This window comes from Mustela putorius, unplaced genomic scaffold (genome assembly GCF_011764305.1).
Source record: "Mustela putorius furo isolate JIRA1106 unplaced genomic scaffold, ASM1176430v1.1 tig00003898_pilon_pilon_pilon, whole genome shotgun sequence".
NCBI lineage: Eukaryota > Metazoa > Chordata > Mammalia > Carnivora > Mustelidae > Mustela > Mustela putorius.
In genome coordinates, this window is record NW_025422047.1 from 9,684,719 (window position 1) to 9,701,174 (window position 16,456).

Below are 16,456 nucleotides of genomic sequence, written 5' to 3' on the forward strand. Positions count from 1 at the left end.
CTTGAAAAGTACTTAAACACTGAACTTGCCCTCTTTTGCTGGTTTTAGAATCTAGACTGTGAAAAAAAAAAAAAAATGAAGATAGAGGACTACCTCATGAAAGTGAGCCCAGACAACAACCAAAAAAGAACCACTCAGTTGGGTTCAAACCACCAATCCAAAGAACAGTTATCCAACAAACTCTTGTTTTAGCCTCTGGACTTTGGGGTGTTTTGTCTGAAGGCAAAAGCTAACTGAGCAGCTAAGCAAAGACACAGAAGAGGAAATGAACACAACAAACAAGTGCATGGGAAAAATGAATGTGTGCATTAGTCTAAATTGACTAAGATTAATCTAAAATAGTTTTGATCTATAGAGAAAGAATACATAGGTGTGAAAGGTAAAGTTCAGACTGTAAAAATCAGGCCAGGAAGAAAAATGAACTCATTCTATTTCAGTAGGCAAAGGAAAGCCACTGAAGGACTTCAGAGCTGGGGGAGGATACAAAGCAAGAGGAAAGGAAGACCAGTTAGAACTACTATTATCTAGATATGTGAAGTAATAAAATTTTATTTGGCAGGGAAGCTAGACAATTCACAAAATAAATAAGTGTGGTTTTTATAAGTAGTGTCATATATAGTTTATGTTAGATTCTGTTCTAACAGAAAAATAGAAAAATTATTTTAAAGATTTATTTATTTATTTATTTGAGAGAGAGACACCACACACGTGTGAGTGCCCATGAGCAGGGGGAGGGGCAGAGGGCAAAAGAGACAAGCAGACCTCCCACTAAGCTTGATCCCAGGACCATCTAGCAGATGACTGAAATCATGACTGAGCCAAAATCAGAGTCAGGTGGTAAACCAACAGGCCAACCAGGTGCCCCAGGAAAATTATTTTTACCTACAATTTTAATCCCAATGGAAAGAATGCTAGCATTAATCATCAGAAAAACTCATGACGTGTCTAAAGAATGTAGAAGATATTTTTGAAACTTTATTTGGGCATAAAGATAATACACAGATTTCTAATGACAGCATAGCTGTGAAATATGACTCCTCTTTGTTTGAGATTTAAATTTTCTCACCAGACAACTGAAGTTCCTGGTATAATAAAGTAATAGAGGGGTGCCTGGGTGGCTCAGTGGGTTGGACCTCTGCCTTCGGCTCAGGTCGTGATCTCAGGGTCCTGGGATTGAGCCCTGCGTCGGGCTCTCGGCTCGGCGGGGAGCCTGCTTCCCCCTCTCTCTCTGCCTGCCTCTCTGCCTGCTTGTGATCTCTGTCTGTCAAATAAATAAATAAAATATTTTAAAAAATAAAAATAAAAAAATAAAGTAATAGAGATCAGACTTACCCTCCTACCTTCAACAACTAACAAAAAAGACAATGGATTTTAGACACTACAGAAAACAGGAACTACAGAACAGGGATCCATGAGAAAAGAGAAATAAATAAGGCAAACCTTACAACTGCCCCCAATTCACCATTTGAAAGGGAATTTCCAGAACACAGCACAGGAAAGGGGAACCCAAACAGAGCCCAGCAGTCTCACTGAGTTGAGGAGACAAAATTCAGAGTTCTAGGGAATCAAAACAGGACAAGAAGGGAGGACAGATCAACACAAAGAATGAGCTGTGGATATCTAAAAAGGCGGATCATTCCCCTTGAAATTCTGGCTGAGTTTATAAGTGTATGTGTGGAAGGAGAAATTCTGGCTGAGTTTATAAGTGTATGTGTGGAAGGAAGTGAAGTGATCAAAGCCAGGTTCAAATCACTGGAGAGGGGTAGGCAGCACAATCTCTGATACTCAAATAAGGCTGCAAATAGTTTGCATACTCACCAGAGTGAAAAAGACCTTCAAAAACATCCAGGGCATTGAAAGAGAATACTTTGATACTTAAATATTTTCAAGTAACTTAACTGTCTTCCAAAATAAACCCTGAAAAGATTTAAAGGAATAAAAAAAAATCCTAGCACATAATAACATAAAATCATAATGCCTAGCACGCAAACAAATTACCGGGGATGCAAATAAGGAGAAATATCAGTCAATAAAAACAGACCCAAGTCAAAGCATTCTTGAGAAAGGAAAACAAAGATGGAGGTATTACAAACCCAGATTTCAAGATCTATTACAAAGCTACAATAATCAAACCAGTATGGTATTGGCACAAAAACAGACACATAGATCAAAGAAACAAAATAGAGAACCCAGAAATAAAACCACACACTTATGGTCAATTAATCTAAAACAAAAAGAGCAAGATTATACAATGGAGAAAAAATGGTCTCCTCAGTACATGGTGCAGGGAAAACTAGACAGCTACATGCAAAAGAATGAAACTGGACCAGTTTCTTACACCATATACAAAAATGAACTCAAAATGGATTAAAGACCTAACTGTGAGACTTGAAACCATAAAACTCCTAGAAGAAAACACAGGCAGTAATCTCTCTGACATTAGCCTTAGCAACATTTTTCTAGATAGGTCTCTGCAGGAAGGGAACAGGAAATAAAAAATAAACTATTGAGACTACACCAAAATAAAAAGCTTTTGCACAATGAAGGAGACCATCAACAAAACAAAAAGGCAACCAACTGAATGGGAGAAGATATTTGCAAATGATGTATCTGATAAGGAGTTAATATCCAAAGTATATAAAGAACTTACAAAACTCAATGGCAAAAAAAACCCAAATAATCCAATTTAAAAATGGACAGAGATCCTAAATAGACATTTTTCCAGAGAATACATACAGATGGCCAACAGACACCTGAGAAGACATTCAAAATCACTAATTATTAGGGAAATGTAAATTAAAACCACAATGAGGAATCACTTTATACCCATCAGAATGGCTAGCATCAAAAAGATAAGAAATAACAAGTGTTAGCAAGGATGTGGAAAAAAAGGAATCCTCTAACACTAATGGTGTAATGCAATTTGGTACAGCCACTGTGGAAAACAGTATGGACAGTTCTCAAAAAACTAAAACTAGAAATACCATATGATCCAATAATTCCACCAGTAGGTATTTACCCAAAGAAAATGAAAACATTAATTCAAAAAGATATGTGCACCCCGTGTTTACTGAAGCATTACCTACAATAGCCAAGATATGGAAGCAAACTAAGTATCCAACAAGAGGTGAATGAATAAAGAAGAACTTATACAGATGGAATAATATGGAATGTGGAATATTACTCATCCATAAAAGAATGAGATCTTGTCGGGCGCCTGGGTGGCTCAGTGGGTTAAGCCGCTGCCTTCGGCTCAGGTCATGATCTCAGAGTCCTGGGATCGAGTCCCGCATCGGGCTCTCTGCTCAGTGGAGAGCCTGCTTCCTTCTCTCTCTCTCTGCCTGCCTCTCCATCTACTTGTGATTTCTCTCTGTCAAATAAATAAATAAAATCTTTAAAAAAAAAAAAAAAAAAAAGAATGAGATCTTGTCAACAGTGACAACATGGATAGACCTTGAGAGTATTATGCTAAGTGAAATAAGTCAGAGAAAGGCTAATACCATATGATTTCACTTATATGTGGAATCTAAAAAAATAAAAAAACAAATTAAAAAAAATCAGATCCACAAAAACAAAGAACAAGCTAAGCTGCTGGTTGCCACAGGGGAGGGCAGTGGTGGGATGGGCAAAATGGATGAAGGGAGTGAGAGGTACAGGATTCTAGTAATGGAATTAATCATTCATGGAGATGAAAGGTTAAGCATAGGAAATATAGTCAACCGTATTGTAATAGCACTGCATGGTAACAGATGGGAGCTACATTTGTGATGAGCATAGTACAACTCTAGGTTTTCTTAGCACTATGTGGTACACACCGGAAACTAATGTAACACTGTGTATCAATTATACTTTAAGGAAAAGGAAGGAAAGAGGGAGGGACGAGGAACAGAAGGAAGCAGAGAAAGAAGAAAGGGAGAAAGAAAAAAGAAAGAAAGGGAGGGAGGGATAGATAGACAAAGAGAGGAAGGAAGGAAAGAAGGAAGGAGGGAGGGAGGGAAGGGAGGGAAAGGGAGCAGAAGGGAAGGAAGAAAGAAAAGGAAAGGAACTGAAAGGGGAAAGGAGGAAAAGAAAAAAGAAAAAAAAAAGTAAAATCACGCCCAGAAAAGACACAGATGACAGAATTGATAGACAAGGAATTCTAGACATGAGAACTATATATCTGAGATTAAAAAACAAAAAAACCAACACTGTATAGGGTTAACACCAGATTAGCTACCACAGAAGAAGGAATTAGTGAACTTCAAGATAGAGGAAAAAACTACCCAAAATTAAACATACAGAGAAAAAGAAACCAAACCAACATAGTATCAGTTAGCTATGTGCTAAAATCAAAAAGCCTAACATACATGTAACTGGAGTCCCAGAAGGAAAGAACAGATTGTTTACACTTTTACTTTGTTGTCAGTTACTGTAACCATACTGTGTTATATAAAGTTTCTCTCCACTTTAAGTAGATATTTTAATTTCTAGATACACCTATTGGGCCCAGAAAAATTCCATGTTTGGGGAGAAAAAAATCTAAAGAGAAAATGTCTTAAATTTTTTTAAATCTTATGAAAACTATAAATATGCCTAACACCCCCTATTAAAGTGAAAGATCAGATGCTTTCAAAGTAATATGCTCTATTATGTAAATAGTATTTGGAATACATATTCTGTATTCCAACTATAGATTATAGTTAGGTACAGAGTGGCTATCTCATGTATCTCAAAACTCAAAACAATATATTTTTCACATAATAAATAAACTCAATTCTGGTTTTAAACAAGCTGAGTTACAAAAATTATCAGAGACTACATAACAGGTAAGTTTTTCAAGACATCTAATAATATCAACATAAACAACAGAAATAAGAGTCAAGAACAGGATAAACCCCACGTGATTTTGTTTTTGTTTTACCCCACAGGTTTTAGCAAGACTCTCTCAAAAGAGTTATTAAAAAGTGATGAAGGGTGTGGACATTGGGGAGGGTATGTGCTATGGTGAGTGCTGTGAAGTGTGTAAACCTGGCAATTCACAGACCTGTACCTCTGGGGATAAAAATACATAATATGTTTATAAAAAAAATAAAACAAATTAATAATTAAAAAAACATTTGCAACTAAAAAAAAAAAAAATTTGATCAAGGGGCACCTGGGTGGCACAGTGGGTTAAAGCCTCTGCCTTCGGCTCAGGTAATGATCCTGGGGTCCTGGGATCAAGCCCCACATCGGGCTTTCTGTTCAGCAGGGAGCCTGCTTCCTCCTCTCTCTCTCTGCCTGCCTCTCTGTCTACTTGTGATCTCTGTTAAATAAAAAAATAAAATCTTAAAAAAAATAAGTGATGAAGATTTTTGCATAACCCTACTTGCTGACAGCAAAATGAAAGGAACATTCAGTCACCACTTATACTTCGTTCAAATGTTCCTTCTAAACTTTTACAGGAGGTAAATTACACTTAAAGGAGCACGGAAGCTCTCTGGGTTCACTAAATATATTCAAGAAGGTAAGAAACTTTATAAGTCAGTATGGTTACAAATACTGACAACAGGATAAAAGTGTAAACAACAACCTAGTTCTCTTTTCCCTGACTACCACACTAACAACTACAGAAGTACAGTGTTAACTTACATGTCCAGATTATAATGAAATTATTAAACAAGACCATTCCTTGGATAAAATCTTCTGTAACCATATCAACCAAACAAAGCATTATATCTACCATCTTCCCATTAAGACAAGGAAAATATCAATACAGGAAACATCTCTGTAATGATCTCCATTGTAATTATTTTTAAGTATATTAATTTCCCTTATTAAAAATAGCAAAACTGAAGGGAAAAGAGATTAAGTAATCTAAGGTCCTATGATATGTTACAGTAGAAATGAGAATACATTAAAATCTCTTCTTGAGGGGCGCCTGGGTGGCTCAGTGGGTTAAGCCTCTGCCTTTGGCTCAGGTTATGATCCCAGGGTCCTGGGACGGGGCCCCACATTGGGCTCTCTGCTCAGCAGGGAGCCTGCTTCCTCCTCTCTCTCTGCCTGCCTCTCTGCCTCTTGTGATCTCTGTCAAATAAATAAATAAAATCTTTAAAAACAACAAAAAAAAATCTCATCTTGATGTATATTAACACTTTATATTCATTTGTTTTAAAATCATTTATTGGGCGCCTGGGTGGCTCAGAGGGTTAAGCCTCTGCCTTCTGCTCAGGTCATGATCTTAGGGTCCTGAGATCGAGTTCCGCATCAGGTTCTCTGCTCAGCAGGGAGCCCGCTTCCCCCTCTTTCTCTGCCTGCCTCTCTGCCTGCTTGTCATCTTTCTCTGTCAAATAAATAAATAAATAAATCTTTTAAAAAAAATCAAGAACATATAAAATAATAATCACAAAGAGAAAAATAATTATGTCTACCATAGTCAGAGAACATAAATATAGATCAAGAAATCTGCTTAAAAATCATGTGCTTAAAAGATGAAATTGTCTGGCATAACTAATATTCACATTATGTAAATAATTTAATTTCAATCTGTATTTTGAAGACTTTTTTTTTTTTAAGTAATGTCTACACCCAGCGAGGGGTTCAAACTCACAACACTGAGTTTGAGAGTCACATGCTCTACCAGCTGAGCCAGTCAGGTGTCCCTCAATCTGTATTTTAAATCTGCAATCAAAACTCACCAGATCTGGGGCGCCTGGGTGGCTCAGTGGGTTAAAGCCTCTGCCTTCGGCTCAGGTCATGATCCCAGAGTCCTGGGATCGAGCCCCACATCGGGCTCTCTGCTCGGCAGAGAGCCTGCTTCCTCCTCTCTCTCTGCCTGCCTCTCTGCCTACTTGTGATCTCTGTCCGTCAAATAAATAAATAAACAAAATCTTAAAAAAAAAAACTCACCAGATGTTAAGGAAGATAGAAACTTTTTTAAGGATTTGTATTTGCTATTTTCTTAATATACATTATTTTATATTATTTTTTAAAGATTTATTTATTTACTTGAGAGAGTGCAAGCGTGGGAGAGAGCACCAAGGAAGGGGGAAAAGCTGACTCTTCAACTGAGCAGAGAGCCCAATGAAGGGCTCGATCCCAGAACCCTGGGCTCACAAACCGAGCCAAAGGCTAACATTTAACCAGTGAGCCACCTAGATGTCCTAGAAGATAGAAACTTTTGAGTGGTTATACTGTATGTGTTGTACATATGCTGAAACTTCAGCTCTAAAAACCCCAACTTTTTTGTATAGACTTAAAGGCTCTTGTATCAAATATGGAAGTCTGACATTTAATCTGAAAGCACTGAGTACTTAGAAAATAAAAGCTATAAAAGCACTTTTGACACAAGGATTCTATCCACTAAAGCCTGGAGAAGGGGGTGTATACCACTTGCATCACTATCCTTTACAATATACTGGATAACAAAAAAGTTTAGTTTCAAAAATTTGTAAATACTGAAGATGTCCTGCAATACTGCTAATCAAGTAAACTGACAACCCTCCAGCTATATTTTGAGTATTTCTCAAAAACCTCAAAAAAGAGGAGAAAAAAAGAATACATGAGTAGAATATGTTTGAGTAACATATGCTCAAATTACTTTTTTAAAAGGATTTATTTATTTGAAGTTTTATTTAAGTAATCTCTACACCAAACGTGGGGTTCTACCTCATGACCCTGAGATCAAGAGTTGCACGTTTGTCCGACTGAGCCAGTCAGACACCTCATATGCTCAAATTCTAAAGCTGCTGGCCACATATCTATAAATTTATTTATTTATTTATTTATTTGGAGACAGAGCACAAGAGGGAGAGGGCCAGAGGGAGCGAGAGAAAGAGAATATTAGGCAGTCTCCATGCTCAGTGTGAAGCCTGACACAGAGCTGGATCTCACAACCCTGAATATCATGACCCGAGCTGAAATCAAGTGGGAAGCATAACCAACTGAGCCACCCAGGTGCCCCTAAATAATTTTTTTATAGGAGTTTTCTTTTTTTTTTTTAAGTGGAGAAGAAGTAAGCTACATTCTCCATAAATTCTCAAAGGTTGTTTTCTTTTGTGAATCAATTCAGCCCACACCAGTTCAATAATGGTCACTAAACATTTTCCCTTATATACAGCCTTTTTTTTTAAGGCAAAAAACATTAACTCACAGAGTTTCTAAGGATTAGGAATCTAAGAGTGTCTTAGTGGTTCTAGGTCAAAGCCTCTCATGAGTGGCAGTCAAATTGTCATCTCTGTATATAACTTTTTAAAGTTATAAAACAAAGAATTAACTGCCCCTGCCAAAGTTAAATTTCATGGTCATGGTGAAGTAAGCTCCATTATATTTGTTCACATTGAAGAACCAACAATCTATCACTAATTCTCTCATTTTAGTGCATTTTTTATGTAAAATACCTTCAAAATTGTCTAAATTACACAAACTTTACTTCTAACACTACATTTAAATATATCTGAAGTCCTACATAATTGAGTTCAATTTGCTAAGGCAAATGAGCCTAATCTTACGAAGATTTCCTGAGGCATTAAGATAATCAATATTTTAAATTTTTTTAAAATTTTATTTATTTATATGACAGAGAGAGGCACAGCAAGAGAGGGAACAAAAGTAGGGGGAGTGGTAGAGGTAGAAGCAGGTTCCCCACTGAGCAGGGAGCCCAGCGGGGCTGGATCTTCATGACCTGAGCCGAAGGTTCAGCATGCTTAACGACTGAGCTACCCAGGCATGCTTATAATCAGTATTTTTTAAAGTCAAAAAAGACACAAAATCTGAAGTCATATGCAATACAATAGAGTATGCACTAAATTATGCATTAACTATAATACAAGATAATGAGCGAGATATATTATTCTTAGCCCCCTACTGAAGATCAAGTTTGTTTGAATTTACTATTAGAAATTAAATTAAATAAGCTAGAGACTTTATGTGTCTAACACTGAAAAAGGAAAAAAACATTTCTTAACATCCTATCATAAAGGAAAAGTGCTAGAGAAACTTCCCTTCATAAGCATGCCTCAAACATCCCCTACAGTGCCTTGATAAAAATGTATCATACAGGAAAACATAAGCTTTTAAATTAGATTCCTTATGGTATCTTTTCAATTTGAATAAATTACAATATGCCACAGAAGTCCCTGGAGTTAATATTAATAGAGTTAATATTAATTTTTCAAGATTACTCCTAATACTAGTATTTATCATTATTACTACTTCTTTGTAAGAAATAATACATGGCGTCCAGCTCCCTAAATACTTTACAATCAATCACCTATCCCCCCTTTCCCGGAAATAGAATGTTGACTCTATACCATTTAGCCAAAAGAAAACAGCAAACACATCTTTATGGTCTATTCTGGCAAATCAGTGTTTAGAAACCAATGCAACTGTTACTAATGGCTCAGAACCAAACACTGTAACAAAACACACTGAGTGGATCCTCCCTGTGTGTGTACATGCGCCCATTCATAATAACGTGATCCTCATGCATGCATTCAAAATCTCAGTTTCTACTGAATACCAGAACACCTCTACATAATACACAGCTTATAAGAAAACTGCCCTCTTTAATGTTCAAAGAAAGAACAATTTCTACAGCTAAGGATGAGAAGAGTTAATACCGGGATTGCTGCCACCTATCAACTTTAATTCAAAGCAAAGTACAACTCAATGTCATTTTTACCTCTAACGCTGCCACGCTGAAACAAAATTAACTTCCCTGTGCGATAAAGTATCCTGGCATCCCAATGGATTATTTTCTTCCCTGATTTGACATTACATATGTGTGGAGTCTTTTGTCCCTCCCACAGCATCCCAGAGTGTCAACAGCGTCTTAGTAAAGGCAAATGACGGGCAAATCCCTCAGGTCATTACTTCGCACCCTAAGTACCAAAAAGTCATGGCCTTCATGCCGTTACTACACAGGAACACTGCATAGTCCCATTACCCCTTCTATTATATTTGGGGAAGCGGGGTGCGAAAGAAGCGCTCCGTGTATCCGGAGAATGCTGTGTTCAGTCCTGGTACCAGAAGCAGCACGAATACAAGTAATATGTGGGTCACCCACAGAGAGAGAAACAGTGGAAGCTTCGTGACCCTCCAAGTTCAGTGAAGACACCAAAAGCTTCTCAGGAAACGGGGCACAAGCCTTCGGGGAAAGGAGCAGAAGCAGAAGGTCTCCGAGGTGGAGTGACTACATCTGGCACAAGCCCAGGGCGTGGGCAGCGACTGAGGAGTGTCTCGTACCCTTCCCCTCCGCACCAGGGTCGGTCACTCCGCGAGGGGTGCGGCCGAAGGAGGGGGTTAAGACTGGGAGAGGGCGGGGCCCGGGGCACCCCAGCGGCGCCCTGGGGGTTCGGGGGGGTGTGTCCTACCTGGGCCGTGGCGGACGCAGGGATTTCGGGCGGAGGGCTCGGATCCAGCTCAGGGCCAGGACCCGCAGGGATCAACCCTCAGCAAGCGGGACCGCCGCCGCCTGCCCATCCCCCGCCGCCGACTGCGGCGGGACCCGAGCGCGGCTTCGTGGGCCGGCCGGCTTGGTAGTCCCCTCGGGTACCGTCCGCGTTTACTGGCGGCGGCGGCGGCTGCTGTTAATGCTGCTGCTGGCCACCCCCAGCCGCTGCTCTTGTGCCAGCCCCTGCTCCTCCTCCTGCCGCCGCCGCCGCCACCTCGTCCCCACCGCTCCCATCGCCGCTGCGGCGACTACTGCAGCGCCCGCTGACCCGACCCGACGTTATTCTCCCCCTTCGCAACCCAACACAGCCTAGCCCACCTGCCCTGCCAGTACGCACGCCCACCTCTCCGCCACAGGTGCTGATTGGAGAGCGCGTCCCGGGCCCTCCACGTCGGTTGGCTGATCCCATTGCCTATCACGAAGTGGGCGGAGAGTCAGGCAGGGAGCGTCTCCGCCCCCCACCGGAGAATTGCCGCTATCTTCAGGTTTGCCTGAGAGTGCGAGTTACCGGGAAAGGAACATCACAATGGCAGCGCGCATGTGCGCAGGAATTCTGGGCCTTGTAGTTCCAGCCGCAACCGCAACTGCCGGCGGGTCCAGAGTCGAGATGTAGAGCTTCTGAGAATAGTGGCTGGCGCACAGTAGTGTCCTCCTAGCTCAGTAGTTAACTTGCTTATAGGGGCATGATTGTGATCCCAGGACTGGGCTTTTGGGAAGAAAATCGGAGATACGTTGTCACATGACGAATTTACACCCTGAGATGGTCACGAAGAAGGGCCCCAAATCGTGGAGGCCCTACCATGCCTCCTCCTCAGAACCGGAGCTGCCAGGATCTGACAAATTGGCGCTGTCCCCAGAACCGCCTAACATAAAGCTAATCACAAGCCGGCACTAGGGAGAGGCCTAAAGGTATAAGGAGGAAAGGAGACGGAGACCTCCAGAAAAGAATACCAGCCTGGGGCCCGAAGTATTCTTACAGTTTTTGCAACCCATGAAGAATGAGATTACCTTCTGCTTTTCAAACACCATCAGCGAAGAGTTCAATGAGCATCCCCTGCGAGCACGGGCATGGGAATCTAAGCAAGAGAAGGCAGGAGTCCCTCGAAGACTTCCAAGGAAAAACGAGGAGAGCAGAGCAATGAGGTTGTGTTGGATAAGTTTGTATTAGGCATTGATTATGTCAAGTTCTTTGGTGAAGAGGAATCCTTAAGATTAAACCGCTCCCATCCACCACTTTACAGAAGAAAATCTCAAAGAGGTTTAACAACTTTCCAAGGCTATAAAACTAATGATTGACAGTACTAAAACTCAGGTCTCTCTTTTTTTTTTTTTTTTTTTTAAGATTTTATTTATTCATCAGAGAGAGAGTGCACAGGCAGACAGAATGGCAGGCAAAGACAGAGGGAGAAGCAGGTTCCCCGCCAAGCAAGGAGCACGATGTGGGACTCGATCCCAGGACGCCGGGATCATGACCTGAGCCAAAGGCAGCCGCCCAACCAACTGAGCCACCCAGGCGTCCCTAAAACTCAGGTCTCTTAAACTTACTTCTGTGTCTATATGCTTTTTTTTTTTTTTTTTTTTGAACTTAATAATCAAAATGACGCCCAGGAGTCTGCCAAGGATTGAAAATATGCAATGACTTGTGAGCTTCGTTTTACTTTAAATCTTTTTCTTCACTGAAATGACATTCTGATTAAAGCTGATTAATTAAGAGTATGGAAAGGTTAAATATGAATCCTATATTCAGTCTCAGAACTGTTACAGAATCTGCTTCTTTTTTTTTTTTTTAAGATTTTATTTATTTATTTGACAGAGATCGCAAGTAGGAAGAGAGGCAGGCAGAGAAAGAGGAGGAGAGAGCCTGATGCAGGGCTCGATTCCAGTATCCTGGGATCATGACCCCAGCCGAAGGCAGTGGCTTTAACCCACTGAGCCACCCAGGTGCCTCAAGAATTTGTTTCTTCTTGCTCAGAAAATGCCACAGCTTCCCGACATTCTTTAAAAACAAACAAACAGGGGCGCCTGGGTGGCTCAGTGGGTTAAAGCCTCTGCTTTCCGCTCAGGTCATGATCCCAGGGTCCTGGGATCGAGCCCCACATCGGGCTCTCTGCTCAGAAGGGAGCCTGTTTCCTCCTTTCTCTCTCTGCCTGCTTCTGCCTACTTGGGATCTGTCTGTCAAATAAATTAAAAAATCTTTAAAAACAAACAAGCAAACAGCAGATACCTCGACTGTCTGTCATGTCTAGATCCTTGGGTGAAAAGCAGAACAAAGTGTACATTAAAGGCAATTGATGATGCAGCTCATCTTGTTCTGTTCAAACTTAAAGAAGATGCCAACTTGTCTCCTTTCCACTGATTAAAACCACAAGTTGTTTTTCCCATTACTTTGTCTCACAGAATATATTTCACTTCACAATATTGGCTGGGCGAGTAATTTTAATTGGGAGGGATTAGGGTTCCTGCAAATGCTTTCCTTTAAGATTAAAGAAGCTTATGGGGGGAAAAAATCCAAATTCCCTGAAATTATATCTAGCGATATTTCAAATAACTACTCTCTGTTCAAAGAGAATATTTTTCACTCAGCAAATTCAATGTTCAAGCTACCCAGATATAATGTCTGTTATCATGGATAAGGTTTTTGTTTGTTTGTTTGTTTGTTTGGGGGGTTTTGTTTTGTTTTGTTTTGTTTTAAAGGGAAGAGAGCACTTGACAGCTGGAGGTGGGAGGGATGGGGAGGGACAGAGAGAGAGGAAGATAAAGAATTTTTTAAAGATTTTATTTATTTGACAGACGGAGATCACAAGTAGGCAGAGAGGCAGGCAGAGAGAGAGGGGAGGAAGCAGGCTCTCCAAGGAGCAGAGAGCCCAATGCGACCCTGGAATCATGACCTGAGCAGAAGGCAGAGGCTTTAACCCACTGAGCCACCCAGGCTCCCAAGAGAAAGAATCTTAAGCAGGCTCCACTCTCAGCACAGCAGAGGCCTGGGGGCAGAGGGGCTCCATCCTACACTCCTGAGATCATAACCTGAGCCAAAATCAAGAGTCTGTCGCTTAACTGACTGAGTGACCCAGGCATCCTGGTAAGGATTTTGATTAATGTATTCACAGAATTACTATTTTATTTATTTTTAAATGAATCAGTAGATACACCTGGATTCTCCAAATATGGACAGATGATTATTCTTCTGTTATTTTATAACCGACTCCATTTGCAAATCCATGAAGGGTTAAGATAAATAGAAGAATATATGAGAAAGAAAACCACTAGCTGCATATAAAGAATGAATTTTTATTTTATTTTATTTTAAAGATTTTATTTATTTATTTGACAGAGAGAAATTACAAGTACACTGAGAGGCAGGCAGAGAGAGAGAGAGAAGGAAGCAGGCTCCCTGCTGAGCAGAGAGCCCGATGCAGGACTCGATCCCAGGACCCTGAGATCATGACCTGAGCCGAAGGCAGCCGCTTAACCCACTGAGCCACCCAGGCGCCCCAAGAATGAATTTTTATTTTAATGCAGTGCAGGGAAGTGTTCTATGATGAGGATCTTGAGAATAGGGCAATAGTGTATCTCAGAGTAAGAAGTGTAAGATTGAATATACAGTGGAAGTTAATGCCACAGGAGTGGGAAGCCTAGGATAAGGGGCTTCTCAAGGAAAACAGCTTCCCAGGTCTCCCTTTTTTTCTCTGATCTTTTCCATTTAAGAAGTATTGGGCTGTCCCAAGAGGTATTTGTTCATTTAAGATAAATGGCAAAGTAATGTATTATTCAAGAGCTAGCACTGGATTTCTGGAATGCCTTTTGAGATCGATTGATTTATTATGAGCTGTTTTTTTTTTTTTTTTAAACAAATATGGTAGCAAGTCTCCACAGCAAGCCCGCAATGATCTCTACCTCCTGGTATCTTCACCCTTGTGGAGTCCCTCCATACTGAATTGGGCCAACCTGTGTAACTAACAGGCTTTTTCAGAAATTATGATTTGTAAATTCCAAGACTAGGTCATTAAAGACTTTGTAGCTTCTGCTTTATGCTCTCGTGGATCACTTACTTACAGGGAAGCCATTTGCCATAGTAGCAGAATGCTTAAGCAGTCGGCCCTTAAAAGTGGCCACCTGGCAAGGAATGGCATTACATAGATAATCAACACCAGACTGTCAACCATGTTAATGAACCGTTCCTGAAAACAGATCCTCCACCCCTTCAGATGACTACAGGCCCAGCTGGCATCTTGACTGCCACCTTGTGAGCTACCCCAGTCCAGAACCACCTAGTAAGCCATTCCCAAAATCTAGACCCACAGAAACTATGTAATATGATAAATGTTTACTGTTACTTTAAGCACTCAGTTTTGGGGGACAATTTGTCATGCAATAATTGATAACTAATACAGTAAGATTTATGAAAATAATAGAATGAGAAATGGTTTAAGTCTAGGGATATCTGCCCTGGGTACTTGAGTCTGAAAGAATGAGACTGTCATCCTAGGACCAGTCTTAGCATATTCAAAGATAATGAGCAAATTTCAGATTTATACTGATTCCCCATCCAGAACATAATGTCCCTTTCAACCAGCTTCTTTTCTCCCAATGCAGAATAAATAACATATTTGAGAACATTTTTTCTTTCTCCTTTTTTCCATTTGTGGCCTCTTCTACCCATCTTTAGATACCCATTGATTTACCACGTTCTAAATTTCCCTTAATCTAAACAGGAAACAATCTAGATGGGTTATTTGTATCATTATCAAAAGGACTGCAGGGGACGGGATGCCTGGGTGGCTCAGTTGGTTAAGTGCTCAGGTCATGATCCCAGGGTCCTGGGATAGAGCCCCACATCATGCTCCTTGTTCAGTGGGATGCCTGCTTCTCTCTCTGCCTGCTTCTCCCCCTAGCTGTGCTCTCTCTTTCTGACAAAGAAAATCTTTGAAGTAAAAAAGGACAACAGAGGTGAGTGCATGGCTCAGTCGGTTGAGCGACAGACTGTTGGTTTCAAGTCCAGTCACGATGTCAGAGTTGTGATCTCAGGGTCCTGAGATTGAATCCCACATCCTGTGTCCAGCTCGGTGCTCACTGGGGAGTCTGCTTATCCGTATCCCTTCCTACCCTTCTAACCAACCCCTGATTCAAATAAATAAATAAAATCGTTAAAAAAAAAAAAAAAGACAACACCACAAACACCATAGTATTAACCAGTGTGCAAGTAAAGGAAAAAAGAGACCCCTTTTCCCTTTGGCTTTCCATCTCTCCCTTCAGAAACAAATCTCATCTTGTATACTTGATACCAGTACAGTGTCAGTATGTCAATAACAACAACAAATCTCAAAAACAACAACAAATCTCGGAATCATATATTTTAAATGGGTGGATTGTGTGGTATGCGAATTATACCTCAATAACTCTGTTTCTGCATAGTCCTTTGAAACACGAACAAGAGTGGTCTGGTGCTCAAGTGATTCCACAAACCAGGAAACAGCCCCATGTTTTAAATTTTTCATCAGTCTTATGAGTTTCTGTTTGAATCTTGCTTGACCCACTAAGTGAAAAATTTTAGAGCCTATTTATGCCAACTACTCTGCTAGGTACTGGGGAAACAAACATGAATAAACTGAGGGCTCGTTTCAACACACATGTAAACCCTACAACAATGCATTCTAACAACTTCTATGAAAGAGGCATATTCTGTAGCACACATAAATGCTCTAGAACAGGAGTCAGTAAACCATAGCCTACAGGCTGGTCAGATACCTGGGGTCCTCTGAGAGCTTGGCGTCTTGAAGCCAGTGTCAGCTGCGTTCTCATTTTGACAGAGATTCTTAATACCAAATGTATTAACTACGTCAAGTATTTGTGTTTTTGAAAACTGCAATCCTTATTTTGTTGTGAGAGGATTGATTTATTTTGATATTTTTTTAAATTTCAAAAATAAGAGAAATCTGGAAATAAGGGAAGGTATTATCAATTTTGAGTGTTTGAATCGATTATCTTTTTTTAAAAAACAGATTTATTGGGGCGCCTGGGTGGCTCAGTGGATTAAAGCTTCTGCCT

General features: G+C 40.4%; 1 protein-coding gene across 1 annotated transcript in view; it reads right to left on the reverse strand.

Annotated features, from left to right (window-relative positions):
* Positions 1 to 10,735, reverse strand: part of TTBK2 (tau tubulin kinase 2) — a 177,258-nt gene extending 166,523 nt beyond the window's left edge. Inside the window, exon 1 of the mRNA XM_004751215.3 lies at positions 10,332 to 10,735. The gene's annotated coding sequence lies outside the window, so the exon portion shown is untranslated. The remainder of the gene's footprint in view (positions 1 to 10,331) is intronic.
* Between the last annotated feature and the right edge of the window lie 5,721 nt (positions 10,736 to 16,456).